Genomic DNA, 26,535 nt, shown 5'->3' with positions numbered 1-26,535 from the left:
CACCGGCGTCACACGCGCCAGGTGCTGCTCAGATGCTTGACGTGTCTCTACTCACGTCACCTTCAAACCGCTCTGCATCCTGAGGAGATGCCCTGAGTGTCCTGTCTGCCAGGTGGGGAAACCGAGTCCCCGGGGAAGCGAAGGGTTCGCCCAGGACGTGGGCTCACCCTCATCCCTCTGTCACCATGCTGGGTCCTGGCTCTTCGTTCAGGCACTGGGGGACCAGGGTGAGACCCGTCCTCTCCGCGGGCCTCCGCCCCTCAGCAGCGATGGCTCTGAGAGGAAAGAGCAGGACGCAGGTGCCGCCCGGGGCCCTCCCCTCGCCGGCTGGGGAGGCGAGTCCTGAAGCTCTGCTCTCCTCCACAGGACACGGCCAGCAGCTCCTGCCGCAGGCCCGAGTGAGGCAGAGTGCACGAAGCCCTTAGCAAGAGCCCAGCTGACGAGAGTCGTCTCTGAGACCGAGGGGAGGCCGGGGCTCCGCAGAGCCAGGGCCCTCGTGGCCCTCTGAGCAGGTGCATCTGGGGCTGCTGTCCCCACCGTCTTCTGTGTGCCACAGCCCTGCCGGCCAGGCAGAGGAGACCCCAAGGGAGAAGAGGTTTGGGGAGTGGACCTTCCCCAAGGAGCAACATGGCTTCTCCAGCCCCTCAGAACCCGCTCCAGGAGCACCCGCCAGCCACAGGCCCTGGAGCCTGGACGGTTCCCCACCAGGCAGCTTGGGCTCGGGACTCACCCCGGCTCCCCGCTTCCAGCCATACGACTGCGACAGGTGGCCTTCCCGTCCCCCACATGGCTGGTGGCATCGGCCCCACAGCAGAGCTTGTCGTGGAAGCTCAGGGCCGTGACACAGACGACGCGCCTGGCTGGGCCTGACATTCCGGCCTCTGAGGCCAGTCAGTGAGATGAGCAGGGCCGCCGAGTCGGACACTCCTAGGGCCACACCTTGACTCACCATGTGACCCTGGGCCAGCTCTTTGCCTTTCTGCCTTGGTCTTCTCATCTGCAAAACGGGCTTAATAATGCCTAGCGCGGGATGCTGTCGCGAGCAGGAAGGGAGGTGAGACCAGGGCGGCGCCCAGCAGATGACACTGGCGCCACCATTGCTGCTGCTGCGGCTGGCGGGGCCCCTCCGTGCAGGGGACGCCAGCGTCCCGTCCAAGGGCCTGCAGCTGTCCTCAGGGAGAACCTTCCCTCACCCCCTTCCCGGCATGACTGACACAACAAACACGGCAGAAGGGAAAGGAAAGGTGTGAGTCGTCTGGAGAGGTCGGCAGCAAAGCCAGAGCAAGTGGGGCTAGGGACCAGGCCCAGCTGGAGGCCCTCACCGTGCCTGACTTGGGGGCTCTGCGGGGGTCCAGTCCAGACACACACACCTGCGTGTTGGGACGTGAGGTCAGTGGCTCACCTACTGAATCACTACGGTCAAAGCCGGTTGGGCCATGACCGACCTCAGGCTAAGTGACCTCAGCTGCCTGGGCCTCAGCTAATAGCCCAGAGCCGACAAGAGCATCACGAACACCTGTGGTGAATAATAAACAAAATCAGCACTTTTTATCTCATGAAGCCCGTTAGAGCTTCTTTCCCACAGCCCGCCTCCATGACCTCATTTCTGTTAGGTCAAAACTTCCATCAACTTCCAGCACCCTAACTTCTAGTCCCCCCCCGACTGTGTCTGCCCCTTCCATCACACCAGAGCTTCTGGGGAGCAGACACTGAGTTTGATTTCTCTGCGGCACCAGTGACACCCAACATAAGGCCTGAGAGCTCAGAACATGTTTACTGACTGAATGCATGATGGCTTTTCACCACACGTAAATTGCAAATATGGCCACACATTCTTCGCAGTGACCGCCACCAGGAGGTGGACTCTATCTCCCGTCGCTTTGAACCGTGAGCTTTACAGCAGCTGTAGGATAGGCAGAGGTGAAACGGGGCCGAGACTAAGAGTAGGTCTCCAAAGGGCCTGCAGCTTTCCAGTCAGCTGGCCTGGGCTGGCCTGCTGGAGGGCGAGGGGGCTCTTGGAAGTGAGGCCCAGGCACCTCACCTGAGCTGGCCAACAGTGAGCTAAGCCCAGTGGAGAACAGCCGAACCCAATGCAAATCACCAACCCACAGATGGGGAGCAAAATAAAAGCACTGTCGTTTTGTACCCCTGCGTTTAGGGGATGTATGTTACAGTGCGAGAGCTGATTGGTACGCATCATATCCTCATTTCTCAGGTGAGGAGACTTGAGGTTTCAGTGGGCCAGATCTCCAGGCCTCATCTCCATCTGCAAGGGGGCATCCTACCCACTGTCCCGTCACGAGGAGCTGAGGGGATGCAGCCGCAGTGAATGAAGAGTGCGCACGCTGGGAATGGACGGCTGTGACAGTTCTGCCAGCAGTTTGGCGGCTCACTGATAAAGACGTGTTGTTGCAGATAAAGCTCACGCCAAGGGCGCCTTCTCAGCCCTCCTGACGTTTTGCACTGGCTGTTCATTGGCCGAGGGGCAGCTTGGCCCAGCAGACAAGGGTACAAGGACCAGCATCAGTCCCCTCCCCACTGATTTTGGACCCGCGAGGAGGGGTCTTCTCCTCCATCTGAGAGTTGGCTGTGGCCTGCGTGGGGGCAACGGGAAGGTAAGGAGGAGAGCTCAGAGCCTGCCTTGCTTCCCGCTGGCGGGCAGGGCCTCCCATGCCCCTGCAGCCCCGGCCGCACCAGGCCGACCACACTTTCTGCACCTGCCACGCCTTTGCAGCTGTCGCTTCCACTGCCTGGTGCGCCCTTTCCTCTTTCCTTGTCAGACCACGGCCAACTTGTGTGCAACCCTCAAAGCCCAGCCACGTTAATGTCCTCTTTGGCCCTGATTGCAGGCAGGATCCTTCTCTCTGTGTCCCACCCACAGGCCCGGGCCCTGATCTGAAATGGTCAGTTCAGCGGCCTCTTTCCCTCCAGCATGGAAACCTCTCGAGGGCAGAAGCCACTCTGTCCACACCCTGTCCTCCAACCCCGCACAGGCCAGGTCCCAGCAGGGACTTGACCTGAATTAAGGTAAGTTAGAGGAAGTAAAACTCAGGCACCAGCTCTGACTACACTTCTCCAGGAAAATGCATTCCCCAGGCACCGTGTCCACTCATTCCAGCCATCTCGAACCCGGTCATGACTGTGAGTCACTGGGTAAGGTCCAGGGGGGCTGGGGGAGGCGGGGAGGTCCCGCCTCAGACTGCAAATCAAACACTGTGTGGATGGGGCTCCGGAACCTGTATTTTAACACGCCTTGCCCTGTCTGCCTGTGCCCATGACTCCTACCCGTGGCCAGGGCTGGGAAGGACTGGGCTGGAACAGGGGTTTAAACTGGGTCCCAGAGCACCCTCGGATCCACAGGGGTGCCAGGCGCAGGAGGTGCAGGCTCCCCCCACCTTGAACCTTGCTCCAGCTTCCAACGTGTTTTACATATCGGGGCTTGGAGCACGTTCCTTCTTTTTTTCTCAATAAGTTTGTTAACTTCCATGCAGTGTGGGTAGGAGTGTAATTAGGATAAGCGCCTTGGAAGCCATCTGACAGCATCTGCTAAAGATGCCCACAGCCTGTGACCCAGCAGATCCACTCTTGGGTGTGAACCCGCAGGAAGTGAATCCACTAGAAGGTACACAGCAGAGCGTTCTTGCTGCTTTATTCGGAATCACCCTAAACTGGAAGCAACCCAGCAAGAAGAAGAAGGATGAACACACCATGCACATCCACACGGCGGCACGCAGCACGGCGGCGACGCGGACCAGTCACGTGGACCAGCACTGCAGACGCGTTCCCAGCGAGGGACCCAGATGCAGAGCCACACACATGCCTCCAAACGGGCCCGTTGGTTCTCGGCGATGCTGTCGGAGTGGGGCTGCCTGCGGGGTGCCGGGGCCTGACCTGGGTGGTGGCCACGTGGCGGACGCGTGAACACGTCGTGAACATGCTTTATTTAAGCAGAACCATGAAGAAAAGGTTGACAAAATGAGTCCACTTAACCCTGGTGTTGTGGAGACACCTGCCCCAGAGGCTTTCAGATCTGGGCTCACTCTGGCTCTGCCCCTTCCCAGCCACGCAGCCTTGGGCCTCCCTCTGACCCCATGTGACTGCGGGCCCAGGTCAAGCCAAGTCAGCCATTGGAAAGGGACACCACCATCCTCCGAGCGGACCCCCAGGCCCTGTTGCTGCCCTCTAGCCACAGCCACCCCCGGCCCTGCCAGCCTGGACGTCCAGAGGGCTGCTCTCTCCATCCCTCCAACAGACCCTGCTTATTCCTCAACACAGGTGCTTTGCACCTGCCCTGCCAGGACTGCCATCCACATCTCCGTCCACTTCGTGTCACCTCTTCTGGGGGGCCCCAGACGGCTCAGCAAACCCTGGGAACGCTGGCCCTGCCTCACCCCTCCTGTGACTGCGATTAGGATGACTCGTTTCTCTGCCATCTATTCGCCCTCCCAGCCTGAGCCCCCCGGGGCAGGTCAAGTTCGGGGCCGCATCCACAGGCAGCCTGCTCACAGCGGGGCTGGTGGACGCGTGCTGGATGAGTGAGCAGACAAGAGAGTGAATCAGGGCCTGTGGAGCCGAGCTCAGAATCTCCTGAGACCACAGGCAGGCCGGGAGGTCTCCAGGGAGCAGAGGCAGTGATCGGCAGGGCAGGACGAGGCTGGGGGGCCGGGCCTCAGCGGAGAACGGGAGCCGCGGGCTTCAGGACTGAGGAGAACGGTACTGCTCTAATGGTCCCGGAACCAGCCCTGCCTGCGGGGTCGCGGCAAGGAGCGCAGCCTGGAGCCACCCACCTGGGGTCAGACGTCTGCGCCGCGCCCTCGGGAGGGGAGCTGTCCCGTGCAGGCTGGCACGGAAGGTGCTCAGAACAGAAGTGGCTGCACAAATGTTAGTGCTTTTGAGTGTCTGCCGTGGGCCATGGCCGGCTCGCATCCAGCCCCGAGGCAGTGCTGTGACACCATTTTGCAGATGAAGAAACTGAGGCCCAGGGAGGTAAAGCTACCAGCCCGAGGCAGAGCCGAGATTGGAGCTGAGTCCTCACTCCAGAGCCCAGGACTCCACCCCCAGGCGCTTTACCTCCCCGCTCTGCCCCACACACAGTGTGACCTTGGCCACGTCACCACCTTCTGGGCTCATCGCCCCCACCCCCACCCCCGACCCGGACTCTCTCGGGAGGCCCAGCAGCCCGAGGCCTCTGCCCACCGCCGAGCCCATTCATCCTCCCTGACGGACGGCCGGACTCCGACCTCTGGCTCTGGCCAGCGAGGCTGAAAACACACCCACACAATGTTTCCATTGGCTTTCCCCGGCTTACGGGCTGGGGTCTGCAGCTGCTTCCAGCTCTGACTCCAGAGGCCCTGCAGGCTCCGGAGGAGCCAGGCCGGGTGACACCCCGCCTTTCAGCCCAGGGGGACCACCACACCTCTCCCCACCCCGAGAAATGGGCTTGCATCGCCCCGCCCCCTGAGGGTCCACGTGGCGTTTCCCTGGATGCATGTGCACCCGGCTCCTCTCGTCCCCACACCGTGGCCTGCGGTGACACAGATTCAGTGTGACTCAGCAGAGGGTGAGGGCAGTGGGCACTGTGTTGCTGAGTCAGTGTTTGTGCTCTGGAGCAGGGCCTCAGCTGGATGCCTGAAGAGGGGTCAGGACATTGACCAGAAGGGGGAAGTCCGAGCCAGAGGGTCCTCGGAGACGCCAGATGGGAAGATGCACTTTCTACAGCGCTCGAGGTGGGACCGGAAGCCGTGAGCCCAGTGCACCGGCCAACCCACCCACGGGTGAGTGTTCCCCAGCTCCCCGCCTGGGCGGAGATGGAAGCGCCTGCAGCCGCGGGGCCTCACCCTTCGCACACACACCGGATCCTCATCTGCTCACAGGCCGTCCTGAGCAGACCCCTCGCTGACCCTCTCAGAGCCTTCTCCCCGGATCCCTGAACCCAGACCTTACTCCGGCTGTGCTGGCCGTTACAGGAGTGTCTAGCCACACGTAGCTTTCTAAATTTAAATTAATTAAAGTTAAATTTAATAAAAATTCAGTTCCACAGTCTCACTAGCTACATACAGTTTAGTGCTCGGTGGCAACGTGAGGCCAGCGGCCACCACACCGGGCAGCACAGATTCAGAGCGTTTCTGCCTTCGCAGAAAGTCCTCAGCTCTAGAGGATAAATCCTGATGGGTCTAAACCAGTCATAGAATCCCATTGCCCAGAGCCAGTGGCTGGTCTCTTCTACTGAACAGGGAGACAGAAGGGAAGGCTGAGAAAGATGATCCTCCTGGTACAAAGGGATGGATGTGGGAGGAGCAGACACTTTACACATTGGTGACCCACCCTTGCCTGCAGCCTTTGAAGACTGTAGTGAAAGGATGTGAAGGCTGGAGCTAAGGCAGCCTTCTTGCAACTATAAGGCAATAAGTCTCAGAACAAAAGCCAACACACGGCAGGGGGCAAAACAGAAGGATGGAAGGAGACTGGGCCTCCACTGACCAGTGGAACTTGCCACCTCTGAACTTTTCTTGGTATGAGACTGTTTATTATTCAAGCAGCTGTAGTTGGGGATTTCTGTCACCTGCAGCTGAGCACTTTCTAACTGATAAACTATGAAACGATACCTGCATCCGACTTCCGGGCCTCTAAGTCGTTCCTTCAAAGTGAAAGGTCCCTCTTCTCAAGTCTCTCCAAATCCCAGCCATGTTTTAGGGCCCAGATCAAGGGCCACCTTCTCTTAACATCCCCCACAAAGCAGGAAGTGACCCCTTCCTCCTGTAACCCATAGGCTGGTCCCCATCTTTCAGCACCAACCCACGGCACAGCAAGGACAGGGGCACTATCCATCCTCGTGGAGCTCCACCCCCAGACCCTACAAAAGTGCCTGGCGAGTAGCAGGCACTCAAATAATATTTGGTGAAGAAAGAACAGATGCTTTGGGACTTCCCTGGTGGTCCGGTAGCTAAGACTCCACACTTCCACTGCTGGGGGCACAGGTTCGATCCCTGGTCGGGGAACTAAGATCCGAATAGATGCTTTATCTTAGCATCTCCACCAGGCCCTACACGTGATGTATGTTTACACTAAAGTTTGTGAAGAAGTGGAGAAATTCAAAGGGAGCTGTCTACCCCTACCTCACACCATCTACCCAAATACAGCCCTGGTCAATTAAAGGGTCAAATGCAGAAGCAAACGGTTCATATTTTTATTTCTTTCTTTAAAATTCTATGTGGAGCCCGTTGATGAATGAATGGACCAACAGAATGTAGTATATGGATACAACAAGATCTTATTCAGCCTTAAAAAGGAGGCAAATCCCGGGACTTCCCTGGTGGTCCAGTGGTTAAGACTTCCCCTTCCAATGCAGGGGGTGCAGGTTCGATCTCTGGTTGGGGAGCTAGGATCCCACATGCCTCTTGACCAAAAAACCAAAACGTAAAACTGAAGCAATATTGTAACACAGCAGTCCCCAACATTTTTGGCACCAGGGACCAGTTTCGTGGAAGACAGTTTTTCCACGGACCGGGGCCGGGTTGGGGGGCGGGGGGGTGGGGGGGGAGGGGAGGGGGGTGGTTTCGGGATGATTCAAGCACATTACATTTATTGTGCATTTTATTTCTATTATTAGTACATTGTAATACGCAACGAAATAATTATACAACTCCCTATAATGCAGAATCAGTGGGAGCCCTGAGCCCCCTCTGCTAATGAGAATCTCTATTTGCAGCCTCTCCCCAGCGCTAGCATCACCACCTCAGCTCTACCTCAGACCATCAGGCATTAGATTCTCGTAAGGAGTGTGCAACCTAGATCCCTCACACGTGCAGTTCACAGTAGGCTTCGCGCTCCTATGAGAATCTAATGCCGACGCTGATTTGACAGGAGGCGGAGCTCAGGCGGTAACGCGAGCGATGGGAAGCGGATGTAAACACAGATGAAGCTTCGCTCACTCGCCCACCACTCACCTCCTGCTATGTGGCCCGGTTCCCAACAGGCCACAAACCGGTACCAGTCCATGGTCCGAGGGTTGGGGACCCCTGTTGTAACAAATTCAATAAAGACTTCAAAAATAGTCCACACCAAAAAAATCTTAAAAAAAAAAAAAAAGGAAGCAAATCCTGCTACAACGTGGGTGAATCTTGAGGACTTTATGCTGCATGGAATTAAGCCAATCACAAAAATACAAATATCATACTTGTATTCATAGAGATAGGAAGCAGAATGGCAGATGCCAGGGCCTGGGGTGGGGGTGAGGAGTTGTTTTATGTTGGGGACAGAGTTCAGCTTTGCAACGTGAAAAGAGTTCTGGGGGCTGTGGCTGCACGACAAGTGAATGTACTTAACAGGAATGAACTTAAAAATGTACTTAAAAATGGTTAAGATTGGGCTTCCCTGGTGGCGCAGTGGTTGAGAGTCCACCTGCCAATGCAGGGGACACGGGTTCGTGCCCCGGTCCGGGAAGATCCCACATGCCACGGAGCGGCTGGGCCCGTGAGCCATGGCCGCTGACCCTGCGCGTCCGGAGCCTGTGCTCCGCAACGGGAGAGGCCGCAACAGTGAGAGGCCCGCGTACCGCAAAAAAAAAAAAAAAAAATGGCTAAGATACTCAACATTACATTACATGTATTTTACCACAATTTTAAAACTTTTAAATGATACGTGAGATATACACATACAGAAGGGTACATAAAATGACTGTCCAGGTTGAACCAGAATGCAAAGACGAGCCCCCGTGGGCCCAAACCATCTGAAGAAATAGAGCATCGTAGCCCCTGTGAAGCCGAGCGTCCCTGCCTGATTTCACCGCATCCCTTAGAAGAAACTACCCTTTAGACGCTGTGTTCACCATGTCCTTGCTTTCCTTTACACTTTTGCCAGGCATGTTCTTAAACAACAGATAGTTCAGTTTTGTTCAGTTATAACCTCTACATAAATAAAATCAATAAAGCAAATGCGACATCTCTTCTGACACTGCTTTTTCTCCTGGTTATTTTTGGGGTAGGCATTTTTATTACTATTATTTGTTAAACTTGCATTCGTGTCATAGACTCTTTGGTACGTCTCATAGATTTCACAGTTAAAAATAAATACATACAGTGCTAAATGTAAAGATAGAAGTTCTTAAAAATAATAAGGGAATCTAGGTAACTGTTTTTATAATCGTCAGCTGAGGAAGGACTCTCCAAGCATCACACCAAAGACAGCCCCAAAGGAATAAGCCGACATGCTGGATGACAAAACAGTTAAAAACGTCTGTGGATAAAATATGCCTGAAGCAGAGTCATAAAGGCAAAACAAAAACTGTGAAAAGTATTCACAACATAAGGCAGAAGAGATTAACATCACCGCTATATGAAGGGCCCTTCCAAATCAGCTAAGAAAAGATGAACACGCTCCCACACTGCTGGTCTTGATATAAGTTAGTCCCACGGTTTAAGAAGGCGGTATGCATTGATATATATCAAAAGTCAAAAGAAACGTTTAGACCCTTTAACCTCGTAATCCCACTTTTAGGAATTTTTGCCTTAGAAAATAACCAGACATGTGTACCAGCATCGCATAGAGGTCCTTCCCAATCATATCTGTAATGAGGAAAAATGCAAGTGTCCTAAGTGCTAAACAACAGGGGATGGTTTGAGTTATCAAAACCATTGAAATCCTGTTTCAGGGAAATACTGCTGATATATGAGTTAACTTAAAAGCAGGTTATGCTCTGATAGACGGCTGATTGGGAAACAATGTGGTGCCGTCGCTTTGGAACACAGCCTGGCGGCTTCTTCTAGGGTCAAATATGCATTTACCATAGTACCCAGCAATTCTACCCTTAGGTATTCACCCACGAGAAAGGAAAACACAACCACACAAAACTCGGGCACAAATGTTCATCACAGCTTTCCTCACAGCAGCCCAAACTGGAAAGAACCCAATTGTCTGTCCGCTGGGGAGCAGTCATGCATACTGTGGAGGGCTGCTTGGCAACAAAAAGGAACAGACTTTCGGGTAAATCTCAAAAGCATCACGTTAAGTGAATGGAGCTAGACATAACAGGCTACGTACAGTGGGATTCCATTTATACAGCACTCTGGAAAAGGCAAAACCACAGTGTCAGGAAACTGACCAGTGTTTGCCAGGAGCCGGAGGTGGGACTGGAGGTCGACTGCCAATTGGTCAGAGAGAATTTCGGGAACGAAGGAAGCGCTGTTCCTAACCTTGATCAAGGCGGCGATTATACAGCTGTCGACACTTATCAAGCTCATCAAGGTGTCACTTAAAATTGGTGGATTTTATTATCCATAAATTATGCCTCAATAAAGCAGACTGTTAACAGTCTTTTTGAAAAGAATGTTATAAAATAACATGGCTGGGGACTCCCCTGGTGGCGCAGTGGCTGAGAATCTGCCTGCCAATGCAGGGGACACGGGTTCGAGCCCTGGCCCGGCAAGATCCCAAACGCCACGGAGCAACTAAGCCCGTGCACCACAACTACTGAGCCTGCGCTCTAGAGCTCATGAGCCACAACTGCTGAGCCTGTGCTCTAGAGCCCGCGAGCCACAACTACTGAAGCCCGCACGCCTAGAGCTCATGCTCCACAACAAGAGAAGCCACCGCAATGAGAAGCCCGCGCACCGCAACAGAGTAGCCCCCGCTCGCCGCAACCAGAGAAAAACCCACGCACAGCAACAAAGACCCAATGCAGCCAAAAATAAATCAATTAATTAGCTAACTAAAAAAAAAATAACATGGTTGGTAGGGCCTCAATTTTGTGTGAAAAAAACCAGTACAGGGCTTCCCTGGTGGCACAGTGGTTGAGAGTCCGCCTGCCGATGCAGGGGACACGGGTTTGTGCCGCTGTCCTGGAAAATTCCACATGCCGTGGAGTGGCTGGGCCCGTGAGCCATGGCCACTGAGCCTGCGTGTCCAGAGCCTGTGCTCCGCAACGGGAGAGGCCACAGCAGTGAGAGGCCCACCTACCACCAAAAAAAAAGTACACATCTGTGTTGGTTAGGACTAGGATACGCTGGGTGGCAAACGCCCACAGTCTTGGTGGGTGAGCCAAACCACGCTTCTCAAACTCACGTCCCAGCCCAGAACAAGCTGGCCGATGGTCGCGGCTGCTCTCCCCTGCGTGCTGACTACAGCTGGCATCCGGGCAGCCTCCACCCTCTCGTTCAGAACCTGCAGAGTCTCTGTCCACAAGGCTGAGGATGGAGGAGCTCCAGCTCCCACCTGTGTCATCCTGAAATTAACATGCGTCACTTCTGTTCATTGCCCATGGGCCAAACAAGTCACGTGGCCCCAACCCAATGGCCAGGGCGACTGGAAACACGGGCCTCCAGTGAACGCTCGCGGCCTCTGCTGTAATCCTCCAAACACGTCTGCCCCCTCCTTCCTACACAGAGAACACACCCCTCGTCCCGTCCAGCACGGCCTCCAGCTCAGAGCAAGGGATCTCTGGGGACATGCAGTGGCCACTGTCTGGGCGGCTCCTCTTAACTCCAGAGCCTTGTGAACTAAAACAGTGGGTTATCGACCCTCTCCACACACACACATGAGATACAGGCATCAGACAACAACAGTAAGATTCCCATCTGGAGCCCATCAAGACACTTCCAAGTTCAAAGCCACCAGGCACACTTTGTGCATCCCCGTCTTGAGGCATTAGGCCCTGAGCCCTCTCTGCGCCGCAAGCCATGTTCCGGTGACCCCTCGCTCTGCCTTTTGGGGGTGCGCCTCTTTCTCTCCTATCTCGTTTCCCCTCTTGGCCGCATCCGGAGTGACTCTCCTCACTGCTCAGCCCACTGCCCATCTCCAGGGAGGGTGAAAGTCCCCACGCCACCTCATCCCATTTCAAGTCTCCAGTCACCGAGGCTTCTGCGGGCCAGGAATGGGATTCCATTGGAATTACACTCCCTTTGGAAACCTAGCAGGTTCTGACCTGCTCACCTCAGGTCTGTTCCACGTGCCAGTTACTACACCTGAACTTCTTCTTCCCAAGAAACAGTTCTCACCTACGCAATTTCCCTTTATCATCTATGGGCCTCTTTCTCTAGTTACTGGTTGAATCTATCTGAAACAGAGCTGGGAAGGCCAAATCCTCACTCTAACGTTCACCCAGCGAGGGATGTTGCTGGGTTTCTGGCCCAAAGCCTTTTAAACCCCACTTGACTGTCAGGAATCAGGAGGCCCCCGAGTGTCCCCGCCCTGCTCTCTCCTGAACCTCTGACTCACCCCAACACCTTTCCATTCCTTCTGAGCTGATTTCCTTCCTGTAACCCTTGCCAAATGCAGCTGATGGCAGCAAAGCAACATTACCGACCCCTTCTTTCCCAACTTCTCCCCGGGAACCATGAACTCAGAAGCCGTTCCATGCACCTTCCCAACCCTCACAGGAGGCTGGTCTGCAGATGGCTTACCTCTGCGGACGCGGCTCTGTCTTTCCAGCCCCGGATGTCGGTGTCCCGGCCGCCTGGCCACACTCAGCTAGGCCAGCGCCCCCCGCCGCGTGTCTGCAGTGGCAGCATTTCTCCTCCGTGTTGGTTTCTCTGTGAGTCAGAACAGGGAAGGCTGTGGAATGAGCCCCAGAGTTCAAAGGCTCCCCACTCTATAAGTTCACTGTTGGCTCCCACGTGGTCTGGCATGGCCTGATGGGGGGTCCGGGCCCTCCCGACGCAGCTCTGCCTCCCAAGAAGAGCACAGCAGTGATGGAGGTGGAGAGACCGTGTACGCAGCCTGGGAACTGGGAGGGTTCGCTGCACGCGCCCAGGTGTGTGTGCCTGTAAGCAGGCCATGTATGAAGGAGCTACGGCAGGCCTGCAACTCTCAACACAAACTAAACTCGCCTCCAGGGCAGGGCCCTACACTGAGAAGGAGGTGCTGAGAACAGAGTCCAAAATGGGCAGAACAGAGACAAGAGGGGCCAAAAACTAGAAATGAAAGGTGTGGGAGTGAGGAGAACAGGAAGAAAGGAAGGGATGGAGGGAGGGAAGAAGGAGGGAATACAAGACCATTTTTTTTTAACGTTTCATGAAAACAGCAGAAAAGGAAACTAAAGATTATGATGTTCTGAAAGGCATTTCAGATAAAAATGAACAGAAAAGGTTACGGTTAAGTCCCATACCAAGTTACTGGAGAAATGAGAAAACCAAGCAGTGCCCCTACGGATAATGAAGGCAGTGTTCCAGAAACACACACCACAGAACCACAGCCAGAAACAAACAAAAAAATGTATCCTAAAATTTTTGCATGAGTCAGCAAAAAAAAGAAAAGATACAAAAGAATAACAAATCAATATGTGAAGACCTCAGAAAAGATGTGCTGGAACTGAGGAAAGAATTAGGAAGAAGAGAAAAAAACGCATTTCAGAACGACAACCGCAGTAGAAGGATCACAACACAACGAAACACTATGAGATGATGCCTAAGAGAATCAGAAGTTAGAATGGAGGGAAATTGTTAAACAATAAAAAAATGGGAGAGAGAAGTAGGATTCAAGAGAAAGTGACTACGTAAGTGACTACTAAGTGAGATCTAACGTGTGCAACACCAGTCCCGCAGAAGGAGTCCAAGTGTTTAGTCGAACGCTGAACGCTGTAATTTAAAAAAAGAAAAAAACTTTCCTGAAATATATGAAAACTTGAAACAGCATTGGGTACCTGGACAAGCTGACCCAGAACAGCCAACAGAGAGGCATATTCTACAACATAGTCTACGGCTGCCTTTGGGAATTCAGGCAAAAAAAGATGAAGTCACTTCCGGGAAAATCAGGCTGTCGTCAGACTCTCTGATGTGAGCACTTCCTGCCAGAAGCCCCAGGGGCACATCTAGACACCAAGGGCGGGAGCAGAGCGGGGGCAGGTCCCGCTAAACTGCCTTTCAAGTACAAAGGTCGTAAACAGTTATCAACAGGCAAGAACTCCGGGACGTTATTCCCACACGCCCTCTGAGGACCCACCAGAAAACAGGTCTCAAACAACCAAGACAACCAGAGAAACATAATCCTGAGGTCGACTGTGAGTACTAAATGGGTAGAACACATGGGAACTTACACAGTTAAGACCAGTGATGGACACACCAGATAGAGTATATTTGAGGGAAAGTGGGAAGAACATGGAGAAAATAGAATAAGCTTACTGATTGCCTTGTAGTTAAAGTCTGAGAGTAAAAGGATATTAATTCAAATCAGATGCTGTGCGCAGAGGATTGTAGCAAGTTTCAATATCGCTCATAGTAGGAAACCAACAGACAAATAAAAGAGAGGACCAATATTGCGTACAGATATTACTGTAAAAGTAACAGTTGCAACAAAAATAGGAACCTTTCCTAAGTACCAAAAAGATAAAGTCCAGTAAGAGAGAGAGAATATAAAAACCACACTGAGGGCTTCCCTGGTGGCGCAGTGGTTGGGAGTCCGCCTGCCGATACAGGGCACACGGGTTCGTGACCCAGTCTCGGAAGATCCCACGTGCCGCGGAGCGGCTGGGCCTGTGAGCCATGGCCGCTGAGCCTGTGCGTCCGGAGCCTGTGCTCCACAGCGGGAGAGGCCACAACAGTGAGAGGCCCGCGTACCGCGAGAAATAAAAAAATAAAATAAAAAAAAAAAAACCACACTTAAAGACAAATTGTTTAAAACTCTTGCACGGGTAGGTGTAAATGTAACATAAAACACCATGCAGAACTGAGGCTAAACATATTGACCGATTGGTCTTAACTCACCTATAAATAGAAAACAGATTTTCAGGTTGGCTAAGAAAGGAAGCTCCAAAGCTGGAGTGACCGCCAGAGCCCGCCATCCAGGGAAAGTCTGAGGCGGAGGGAGCAGCTGTGCCGTAGGGGCAGATGCACGCGGTAGGTGTCCGCTCGTGTTCCAGTGTTCAAAGCTCGGAGGAGAGAGTTCCGATGACCTATTGCCCCACCACCACCCCATGGCTGGCGTAGACGACCAGTTCACTGCGTAAACGATTTCGTGGTCAGGAGCCCAGGCAGGCCTGCCGCGTAGGTCTTTTCCACGTGGCGTTGACAGAGGTCCCTCACTGGCATCCAGCTGGAGGACAGGCTGGCCTGGAGGCTGGGCTCGCAGGGACTCTGGACTGGTGTGTCTACACCTGGCTCTCCAGCACAGGGTCTCCGCGGAGCCCGGCTCTGCGGCGCGTACACCCAGCTCTGCGGGCCCCCAGCGCCCGTCAGCCACACCCTGCCGGTGGCTGGGGCAGGCCCAAGTTCCCCAGAGTCAAGGGGGGGACAGAGACCACACTTCTCAATGAGACATGTGTCCAAGAATTCGTAGCTGTGTTTCACAACTAAAATGACCACCAAGGATAAACCATTTTTTTTAATGGTTACATACAGGGGAGAGAGCCTCAGTAAGGGTGATTATTACAAACAGCTGAAACACATAAAGTATCTTTAAATCCATGTGTTCCTAATTGGTTTTTTAATCCCTACTTGATCACCACTGGAAGACCAACTTAATCAGAAAACTGTTACAGGGACAAGGCAAGCATATATCCTGCCTTTCCTCTATAAAACGGCACCACCAGGTAGCCAAACGCTGGGGAGGGCAACTTTCTCTCTGAGAAACACTTCAGCTAACAAATGAGGCAGGAATGGTAGAATTAGGATGTCACCAGTCTACAACCACTAGTAAAGTAGTGAATCCAGGCGCTGAGAATCAGCAGCTGCTAACACAGCAGAGATGGTAGGACGCCGCGCCTCCCACCGGGGGAATACAGTTTCCCCAACAAGTAAGGTACAAGGAAGAAAACACAGGCTGAGCCTTTAGATGAACAATACTTGGGAGCTACATCAGGCAGTGTGACGTGGGGACCTTATTCAGATCCTGATTCAAACCATATTTTGTTCATTTTGACATTTGGGACACAATTGTAAACTGAGACTGGATACCTGCTGATATTAAGGAATGGTTGTTACATATGAAGTTCTAAACAATGATATGGTCTTTTAAGTCACAACCTTTCAGAAATACACTCTGAAATATTTGTGGATGAAATTACACACTGTCTGGGATGAACAGGACGATTGTCCCAACAGTCTGGGAGGGAAAAAGTGGCGAGCGCAGAGATGAGACCAGACTGGTGTGTGCTGATCACTGTTGAAACAGGGCGCTGGGCGCCTGCAGGCTCATGGCTCAGCCTAGTGTCATATGCGCTTGGCCCTCTCATAATAAAAGCTTTATGTATGTAAAGTTTTGCACAATAAAAACGTATATACAGAAAAAAGGGCTGGAAGGATATGCATCGAAATGCTAGCTGTACACCTTAAACTCACAATGTTATATGTCAATTGTATCTCAGTGAAAATGAATTCTAAAAAATGCTAGCCATAAATACTTCTGGCAGATGGGATTATAGATACATTTTCTTTTTAAATTGCTCATTACTCATCTTCTAAAATTTCTACAATGAACACACAGCACTTTAAAAATCTGGTAAGGAAAGATTAAACCAAACTGGCTCCCTCTCGCCCGGGCTCTGCAGGCGGGTGGACCCCTTGGCAAGACCCAGCCAGGAAGCCATTTGGCTGCACAAGCCGTGGCCGTACAGGCAGATGTGGTTGCCTCCGCCCCACTTCTCTTCTGGGAATCGTGCCCGGGGAAATCATCTAAACCTGAAACGCCAGCCGCCCTGCCCGCTCGAGGATGCCCACGTCGGCGCAGTTACTGGGGTGACAGCTTGGCGTTGGGGGGCCACATCCCGCGACAGGGGTCGTGTCGGTGAAGCACGGACATCATGGCGATGGACCGCTGGGCAGCCACCAAAACGGAAATTGGTGGACTTAACGCTGGGTGAACCGAGGATGCACGTCTGTACGTCTGTCAGGAGTCCAGTTTTGCAAACACACGTGGAAAATGAGCGGAGCCCTTATCAGCTTCATGGGACACGCTGTGAGTATGAAGCGTGTTAAGATGCCCTGACCCTGGCCCCTCATGGGGAATCGGCTTTCCCTGAGATCCTCCAGAAGCCCTCAAACCCAGCCTGCTCTGGCCTGTGTCTCTCACATCCCCAGGTCAGCTTTGTCTTTTGCAACTCTCCCCTCTGCCCTCGGACAAGCCCCGCCCAGGCTGCAGGGGGGCACACTTCCACCCAAGGGTGGAGGCTGGTGGGTTCCACAGGGAGGGGCCCCTCCCACAGGCCACTCTTCCTGGCCCCTTCCTGTCTCTGCCTGCCCAGCCCCGGCTGCACCACACAAGCCCTAACCTCCCCTGCACCCACGGGCCCTCCCGAACAGGAGCCCCTTTACTGCCACAGGAACCTCAGCATATTTTCTTAAACAGAGACCATTATCTCTGAAGGAAGAATTTTGTTCCAGATTTAGAGTAATATTCTGTCCTCCTTACGTGTGCTGAGAATAAACAGACTTCCCCCATTTCTATCCCCCTCTTCCCAGGCCATAGAGCCCCTGAAGCTTAGGTGGGTGCTGGGCTGCCTGTATGGACTACACTTCCCAGCCTCCCTTGCAGCGTGGTGACCATGTGACTGAAACAGGATGTGAGCCAATGATGCCTGTGCCTTTCAAGGGAAGGGATGTGCCACCTCTCCACCTCTCCTGCCGTCCTGCCGCCCAGTACTGTGGGCTGGTGCCGGGGACCATCTCAGGTCACGTGGATGAAGGCATCAAACACCCAGGATGGAAGGAATCTAGGCCCTGCTCCATGAAACGGCCCTTTTGCTACAGACCACTGACCCTCAAACTGTCACAGGAGAGAGAGATGATCGTCCATCTGGTTTAAACCAACATTAGCTTGGTTTTGTTGGTGTTTTTAAGAAGCCGCCAAACCTCGATCCTAACCAATAAACTCGCCTGATTAAAGTGCCCCCAAGACACCCAGTGCCCGCAGGCTGTCTAGTCAGGTTCTCCCAGAAGCAGAACCTGAGGCAAGGATTCAGGTGCCAGAGCTTCAGGAAGCAAGTTCTCCCAGCAGAAACCAGTATGGAGCAAGGGGAACAGGAGAGAGCAGCAGAAGCCCACCAAGGGTGCATTTCTGTCCTGGCCGTGGCCCGACCCCAGGGAGCTCTGCAGTGTCCGTCACACCTCTGAGTTTGTGCTGCTCCAAGCAAGGAGCTGGGCTCTCCCACTGCAGCAGATGGGCCGGAGGTGCCCAGGGAGGCAGGTGTCAACTCCCAGGCATGCCAGACGTTCAGGGCAATGCAGCTCCGGGGGCCTGAGGGCCACTCTCTGAAGCAGGTCTGAGATGTGGGTGGCCAGCTGCCAGGCCCAGGACAGTGGGGGGACCAGGTAAGAGGTTCCATTGACAGCTCTGGCAAGGCGCCGACAGGGCTCCACACACAGAAGGAAGCCCCCCAGACCTTTTGCGATTCCCATCCTGTCAGCCTCTCCACCCTCCTCACACTGTGGCCCCAGACGAGGTGAGTAACGGCCCCACAGACACTTCCCTGGGACCCTTAGCCAAGAGTGCTGTAAGATCCCGCGACACTGCGGATTTGGTTGCCCAGGAAGTCATGCTGGCGTTTGCCCTGAAAAGGCAACAAGTCCCAGCACAGAGAGAATCAGAGAGGTGCAGCAACTTGCCCATGGCCACACAGCTGAAGTGGAGGGACTGAGGTGGGTGGGCCAGGGGAGGGGCATTGTAACGTAAAAGCCCTGAGAGAGTCCGGGAGAAGTAGACCCCAGATTCTGTGCAGAGCCGGGACTGAGCTGATGGGGAGGAGACAGCGCCGCGGGAGGATCCCTGTAATGACTGCAGGTGTCACTTACCGAGCACATCTACGGACTGAAAACCTGACCTCGGTTAGCGCCTGCGTCCCCACCCTCATTCGCAGAGGTGCTCCCTCTGAGGTAGCAGACACTGAGGAGGATTTAGGTGCAAGGAAATCCTGGGAAATGCCCACAGGAAAGCGAGACGGGGCGTGTTCTCAACACAGTTCCCCTGAGCGCCTGGAGCTGCATCCAGCTGGGGCAGCTGGGGGCCGCGAGGGCCCAAGAAAGCTCGGGGGCAGGGGCGGCGGCGGCGGCGGCGACACCAACACACGCACCGGTACCAGGGCGGGGTCTGCGAGGCGGGGCCGGGGCCTGTGGGGCGGGGCCGGGCGGGGGCGGGGCCTAGCACCGGGGCGGGCCGGGGCGCGGCCGGGTGGCAGGGGCGGGGCCCGGGCGGGGCCGACACTCTGCACCAGCTGAGGCTGGTACTTCCTTCTTCAGAGTCGTAGGGGCTTCCCGTGGCCCCTCTGGCCCTGGGCACAAAATCCTTCCATTCCTTCCAGCACTTTCTCCCTCTAAGTTCTAGAAATAGCGGGAATTCCCTGGCGGTCCAGTGGTTAGGACTCCGCGCTTTCACTGCCAAGGGCCCTGGTTCCATCCGTCGCCTGGGAACTAAGATGCCACAAGCCCAGCGGCCAATAAATGAGTAAATAAAGCATGCCAGTGTTTGAGACCTGTGTGCCTTCTTTATCCGAACAACTTCAAGAATTGAGTGACGTAGAGCTTTTCATTTGGACATTGGCATTTTATCTACTCGATTAACCCACTCGGGGGGAGGAAGGTCACTGTCTTCAAACGCCTGAGAGGGGAAGAGCAGCCAAGTGCCAGATTCCACCCAGATGGAGTCGGGCCTGGGGGACTGGACAGCCCCTCGCTCCCCTGCCCTTCGGGCCAGGCTTGCTGCATTTGGATCCCAGGTCTTCCCCTTACCAGCTGTGCGATCTTGGATAGCTGCCTAGCTTCTCTGTGCTTTGGTTTCTCCATCTGTAAAATGGGAAAGGTAACAGAAGCCACCTCCTAGGGGTTCAATGCATGACTCCTGCAAAGAGCATGGGTTGGGGATGTGCCTGGCACAGAACGAGTGCTGGAAACATGCTGACCAACCTCTGGTTCAAGGCAGCAGATCCGGTGTGGGAAGCAGACTGGGACACGGACATGGCCACCTGTGTGACTGGGGCTGGATGGAGGGAAGCAGGGGGCTGGGGGGAACCCTGCAAAGGAGGTGGCTAGTACCTGTGGAAGTGGGTTTTGAGGGATGAGTAGGAGTTCGCCAGCAAAAAAGGGGGTGTAGGGAATATGTGTGTTGGGGTGGGGTGGCTCTCCAGCACCCAAACCCCTTCTTAGTTGGGAGGGATCCCTCTGTGTAGAGTCCCCAGTGGGCAGGGTCCTATTTCCCACTGCAGAAGCTGAAAGGGCCAGACTTTGGTCTGGTCAGGAGGCCACTCCCGCCTGGGACTTTGAAGCTTAATATCTGGGGCAATGGCGACAAGGGAGTCCTGACCATATTGGCCTTGATGGCCAGGCCCCTGTAGCCCCCTTAGCCCCTGAAAGTTCTCTTGTCCACTCTGTAAGCCCTTAGATTGAGCCAAGAAATGCCCCCCTTTACTTATGGTGGACAGAGTCGCTTTGTGTTGCTCGCAGCAAAGAACTCTGTAGGGAAATCCTGGCAGAAAGACCAGGATAAGCAAGAAGTGGAAGGGAGCGATTGCATGAGAGATCCTGGCCCCCAGGCCCTGCACCCGAGCCCTGCCCTCCCCCAGGCTTCCCTTATTGAGACCATTGCGATCACACGGGGGCAGGCTGGATGGGGGTCGGCCTCTCCGATCCATTTCACAGCCAACAACGCTGAGCCCTGAGAAAAGTGGTGACCTGCTGAAGGTCGCCCATAGAGGGTTAGATGCTGGCCAGGCTCTGCCCTTGTTCCAGTCAGGGGCTCCAGCACCCCGAGATGGGCGGGTCCGTCCCCACCTGCCACAGCAGCCTGTGAAATCCTACATTCGCAAGGACAGACCTGGAGACCAAGGTTTAAAAGGCAAGCCCATCTCGGCCACAGCCGTACATCCTAGGGGGACAAGGAGGAATGAAGCTTTGTTTTAAAGGCAACTGTGAGACGGGGAATGAATTTGGAGCCGTGGAATACAGGGACTGAAGCTCGTGATTCACTCTGGGCCTGGCCCAAGGGGCGGCCCAGGAACCGGAGGGACAGGTTCATTAACTGGGCACCTACCGTGTGCCAGGATCGTGATGGGCCTTGCACGCTCCAGCATTTCGTGGAAGCCACCCGCTATCCTGTAAGATCAGCATTAGTACCCTCCATGTGCAGAAGAGGACATGAGTCTGAGAGACGCTATGATGTCTTCAAGGTCACATTGCCCGGGGTGACAGAGTCAGGCTCAGGGCCGTCTGACCCACGAGCTGGGGGTGGGAGGCATGGAACAGGGCTTTGAAGGCCAAAAGACACGAGGGCGTTTCAGAAAGGTGATCCTCTTGTTATTGTTGTTCTTCATGTAAATCCAGTTGCGTCTCTCCCCTGCCTAAAACCCGACCACGACTTCCCTCCCCCACTGAAGATAAAGTCCAGAGTCTTTGCCATGGCTTTGCGTGATCTGCCCCCAACCCCCGATTCTCTTCCGTGGCACCGAGGCCCCTCCCACCCCAGGGCCTTTACACACGCTGTTTCCCATCTGCTCTCTGCACTCCTCATCTACATGATTCCCAGCCCTCCCGCTGCTGCCCTACCCGCTCACTGGGAGTCTTCTGAGGCTGTGGGCCGCCCCCCAAGACAAGCACCCAGTAAGGGTCCCCCCGCCGCCTCGTGTGTCTCCTTTTCACCCCACTGAGCACAGATTATAATCCTCTGAGCCGTGCATTTTCAAGGGAGGCAAAATTTGGTTCTTGGGGGACTGAAAAAATAGATGTTACAATTACTTGTGGCCCCACACAACAAAATCTTATTCGTTAGTATCGTATCTCTCATTGGGGAGAAATTAAATAATTTACTTAACTGTAATTAAGTTTAATTAAATGATTTAATTCAATAAGTCAATGTTTCTCCTTAGGGAATGATAATGGGAAAAAAGTGGGAAATGTTGCTGTAAGCATTTATGAGTTTGCTTATGCTGTCTGATGCCCTCTGAGCTCAAGGAGGGTAGGCCAGGTCTGTCTAGGTCCTGCTGCAGCTCTAGTTCTAGAACGCTGCTGGCACACAGTAGGTGCTCAGGTAACACCTTCCATGTGCCAAGCCCTGCAGAGAATAATCCGGACAAGGCTCTGCCGTAGAAAGGTGGTGCTGGGCCTCCCCTCCCTGGATTCTGTGGGCAATAGGGAGCCATGGAGGGTTTGGAAGCCAGGAAAGGAGAACTTCTTGGGCTGGTGCATCCCCAACCTCATCCCCAACGGCAGAGCTGACAGCTGCTGCCGCATCCCAAGCCCCTCCCCACCCAAGTCCCCGCCACCAGGCCAGCCCAGGACAGAAATAGAGCAGCCCACGTCTTCTGCAAGGCTGGAGGGGGTGGATGCAGCTAAACCCGGCTCGGCAGGTGGCTCACTCAGGGTGGGAGTTGGGGGCAGGGCAGGATTCCTGGGTTACTGGCTCACTGTCTGGTGGGCCTCAGGGAAGCCTGGACCCTCCCAGAGGCTTTGTGGCCTCCAGGAGAGCCTGACTGCCCTGGGCCTGAGGATGAACGAGCTACACTAAAGATAGCACAGCTGATTTATATATAGACCCTCCCACCTGGTTTCCAAAAGGATTCAAAACGGCTTTCACAAGAGGCAAAGAAATGAACATTTAGAGCGTGCCAGAGTTTACACATGAGGCTCGCACGTCACAGCCTCGGGGAGTAGAACCAGGACAAGAAGAATCTCAGATCCCTCCAAGAAGCACGTCTGAATGAGAATGAGCTCCCCATCAGAGGCGGTGTGCAAGCAGAGGCCTCAGCCCCTGGCAGCGGTATGAGTGGGGAGGGATCCCTGCACCGGACAGAGGCTTGGCCAGATGCTAAGTCCCTGCTGGGAGAGAAGATGGCATCAGCCCCGCTTTCTCAGCCACTGCCCCTGTCCACAAAGCAGTCAGGGATGCAGCCGGAGGTAGGGTTGGTGGTAGGAGCCGGGTGCTGGCCCCTTCCCCTTTTCCTGAGCCAGAGTTATCCCCACAGACTTAAAAACTGGAGCAAGGGTGGGGGGATGGGCGGGTAAACCTTACCGCTCCTGGGACTGCTGTGCTGACATCCGCAGTGACGCAGGCAGCCCTGCCTCAGACCCCAACGTGGTCCCAGCTTTGGTACTGCTCGCTGTGTGGTCTTGAGCTCATCGCTTCCCTTCTCTGACGCAGAGTCCCCGTTCAGTACAACCAGGGGGTTGCCTCGGTCCTAGAGAGCCCTCCTGGGATCCACAGCCCCAAATAAATAGAACTGCAGTGCCCACCCCCACCCCCAGCCCAAGCCTTCGCACAGATCTGGCAGGGCCCTGCTCTCTGGGCCCCATTGCATTGGTTCTGGGATCGTTCTTGGGGCCGGAGGGCACCTTCCCTGCACTTGCCCTGTTTCCTCTGTCATTGCCTGACCCTCGTCCATGCCAGGCTCTGAGCAAGACAGACCCATCTCAGCCCTAGAAGAGCTCCCAGTCTAGTGAGGGAGCTGGCCAGCAGACAAGAGTGTGAATAAATAGGTTGAGGAAAACACAGCAGGGCAAAGGGACAGAGAGACAGGGTGGTCAGGGAGGCCTCACTGAGCAGATGGCATCTCTGAGGAGGTGAGCAGAGGTGTCCGGAGCCAGCCAGGAGGATGGCTTGGGGGAGACCGCTCTGGGCAGTAGAGGACAGCTAGTGCAAAGGACCTGAGGCAGGTGAGCACGGCATGGCTGCAGAACAGGGAGCAAGGGAGAGTACGGGTGGGGGCGTGGGGGGAGGGCTGGCTGGTGGGGGCCATGGGGAGGCTTGGACAGAGGGAGGCCGGAGCTACAGCAGGGCTCTGAGGAGAGGGGAGGCCGAGCTGGTGTCTAACAAGCAAAGCCGCCTTTCCTGGCCTCCAGAAGGGAGTTCGCCAAATTCTCCCTCAGAGAATCTCCTGCTCTCAACCAGGCCCAGACGCTGTATTTTTTTTTTTTTTTTTTGTGGTACGCGGGCCTCTCACCGTTGTGGCTTCTCCCGTTGCGGAGCACAGGCTCCGGACGCGCAGGCTCAGCGGCCATGGCTCACGGGCCCAGACGCTCTGCGGCATGTGGGATCTTCCCAGACCGGGGCACGAACCCATGTCCCCTGCATCGGCAGGCGACTCTCAGCCACTGCGCCACCAGGGAAGCCCCTAGACGCTGTATTTTTAATGCTGGCGGTCGAGGAGGCTTTCGTGGCTGTAACTGAAACAGAAAGTACAGGAACCTCCACCATGTGGCTGTCAGTCCAGGGAGACTCATTCACCCCAGGTCTGGGATAGGCCCCTGCCTGCCCATCTGGTCCCTGTGCCCATGACCGCCACCCCACAGCCTAGGGACAGGGAAGGGGGCCCTGCCACGCGCGGCAATCACGGCCTGAATGAACTGTCAAGGGCCTGGGCACTGGCATGTGCTTTGTAAATGTCAGTGACCTGCACACTGGCTCCTCCCACTTGGATGCCTGGACACCCTTTGTAAAAGCCGAAGCGTCCCCTAAATAGTACCCGAACCTGTAAACAACCGTGTTTGCACTAATGCCGAGAGGAACCTACAAACGCTGACGTTCTAATATGGCCAGGGCTCGACAAACTGGGAACCACTTGCTGAGCTGTAAAGCGCCTCATAATCCTGCGGAGGCCCTGTGCACGATAAATTACTCTGTAAGCTGTGTTTTGTAAACAGCTCTGGGCTTTGTAAACCGCAGTCCTGTGGACACTGCAGATGACTTGCCAGCTGTAGAGCGCTGTGCACCCAGGAGAACGTGCGTCAGGAGTCGCCCTCCCTCGGCCCCGGGCTCCCCTCCGGGCCTCCACGCTGAGGACGGACGCGCGCGGGCCGCCTGCTGGGCTCCGGTCCGGGGCGCAGAGCTGGGCGGCGAGGGTCCCCCTGACCCCTTCCCCGCAACCCAGACACCGCCCTCTCCAGGCCCAAGCGCGGGTGGGGCTGGGGGCGGGTGCTCCGGGGCCGCGGGGTCGAAGCGCGGGCTCTGCCGCCTCCTGGTGGCCGCGGAGGGAGGAGGGGCCGGGGCCGCGGCCGGCACTTGGGTCTGCTGGTCCTGCGCGCGCGCGCGGAGGACACGCGTGCGTGCATGCGTGCGTTCGTGGGCGTGTGTGTGTGAGGCCGTGTGTGCACACGGAGCCACACTCGCACGCAGGGCGCTCCGCCCGCGCGCACCTTCAAGACTCATGCCCTCGTCCTTCCTTTCGTGTGTTCATTCACTAGTGTTTTCATTGAACACAGGTTGAGCGCTCCCCGGCTGCGGGCACTGAGCACACGATGGTGGCGGGTCCGATCGGCCCAGATAATTCAGAGAGGTTAGTACACCGATGGGACCAGGTGCCGGGCCTCCCTGGGGAAGTGACAGGGGAGACAGGAACCGGTGAGCAGGGGGCCACAAGGAGATGGGGAGGAGCGTTCCACACAGAGGGCACAATCAGGGCAAAGGCCCCGAGGTGCGAACAGCCTTCACGTGGGAAGGAGGTTGGAGCTGTTAAATGCTGTGCCAGGGAGGGTTATAGGTAGAGGCTGTCCCAGACTGAGGCTACCTGGGGATGAGAATTGGACTCTGCCTCTGGCCGAACTGAGGCTGGGAGGACTGGTGGACGAGGCAGAGGGGAGATGGACCCCAGGGGATCCGTGTCTCCTTGTGGGAACACACCCATTGCCCTGGGAGGACTAGCAAGGCTAGTCCTCAGACCTTGGGATGTAGGGAGGCTGACTCTCCTGTGTTGGGTCCTTTTAGCCTGAGATGGGCTTGGGGATGAGCATATGACCCTTCCTAGCTGAGAAGAGCCGGCCCTGGGACTTCGGTGGGAGTTCTGGGCCCCTTTGCTAAGCTGGTGGGAGCCACTGAGTCCTGACATGGCCGTGTGGGGAGTGTGAAACTGAGACAGAGGAAACAGCTAAGGCAGACTTAAGTTCCACAGGATATTAACCTGGCTCCTGGATCCCACTATGCCTGAAGCCAGCCTCAGTTCTGCTTACATGAGCTATTAAATCCCCTTCTGCTTCAGTCTGATGGAAGAGGGCCTCTACCCCATTCTGCCCCAGCCCAGGCCCCGAGGATGACAGAGCCAGACCGGATCTTGCCAAGGATGCCTTCCTCCAGCTGCCCACTCCCTCCGTAGGGGCTATTACCTGTCCCCAAGCCTGTTTCTCCATCTCACAAGCCATGTGGCTTTGGGCAAGTGACTTTGGCTCTCTGGGCCTGTTTTCTCATCTGGGAATAATGACATTACCCCTCAGTTGAGGTGACGGCCCAGGCCCAGGTGCAGCACCTGGCAATGCACTCGTCAATGCCGGGGGACAGGTGGCCCCTCGGGACTGGGCTTGTGTTACCACTCTGTCCAGTGTTCAGCAAGGGCCTGGCAGCTCGTCACGGCCCTTGGGGGCAGCTTCGTGTCCTCACGTGTGGAAGTGCAGGGCCCCGGCAGATGAGAGGCCCCCACTCCCCTGATCACGCTGCCGTGTCCCTGTCCCGGGGCAAGGGGTCCCCCCTCCAGGGCCACCAGCCGTCACTAAGCAGGAGGAGGGCTCGCCGCTATGACACACAGTCTCACACGACCTTTTGTCCCACTTTTTTTTTTTTAAATTAAAACAGCAATCAGGTAACTGCCCCAGCCAATCAGGGACAGGACCCTGGACGGGCAAGTCCTTTCTTCAAAAAAATATA

General features: G+C 55.3%; 1 long non-coding RNA gene across 3 annotated transcripts in view; it reads right to left on the bottom strand.

Moving 5' to 3' along the window:
• The window catches only part of LOC117200290 (uncharacterized), a 32,027-nt gene extending 12,987 nt beyond the window's left edge, over positions 1–19,040 (bottom strand). For all 3 annotated transcript variants that reach the window (XR_007473530.1, XR_004481761.2, XR_007473529.1), the window contains exons 1-2: positions 18,714–19,040; positions 12,396–12,524 (exon numbers count right to left, since the gene is read on the bottom strand). This is a non-coding gene — a long non-coding RNA (uncharacterized LOC117200290). The remainder of the gene's footprint in view (positions 1–12,395; positions 12,525–18,713) is intronic.
• Positions 19,041–26,535: the final 7,495 nt, after the last annotated feature.

This window comes from Orcinus orca, chromosome 19, assembly GCF_937001465.1.
Source record: "Orcinus orca chromosome 19, mOrcOrc1.1, whole genome shotgun sequence".
Taxonomy (NCBI): Eukaryota; Metazoa; Chordata; class Mammalia; order Artiodactyla; family Delphinidae; genus Orcinus; species Orcinus orca.
This window is presented reverse-complemented; position numbering and strand designations above follow the sequence as displayed.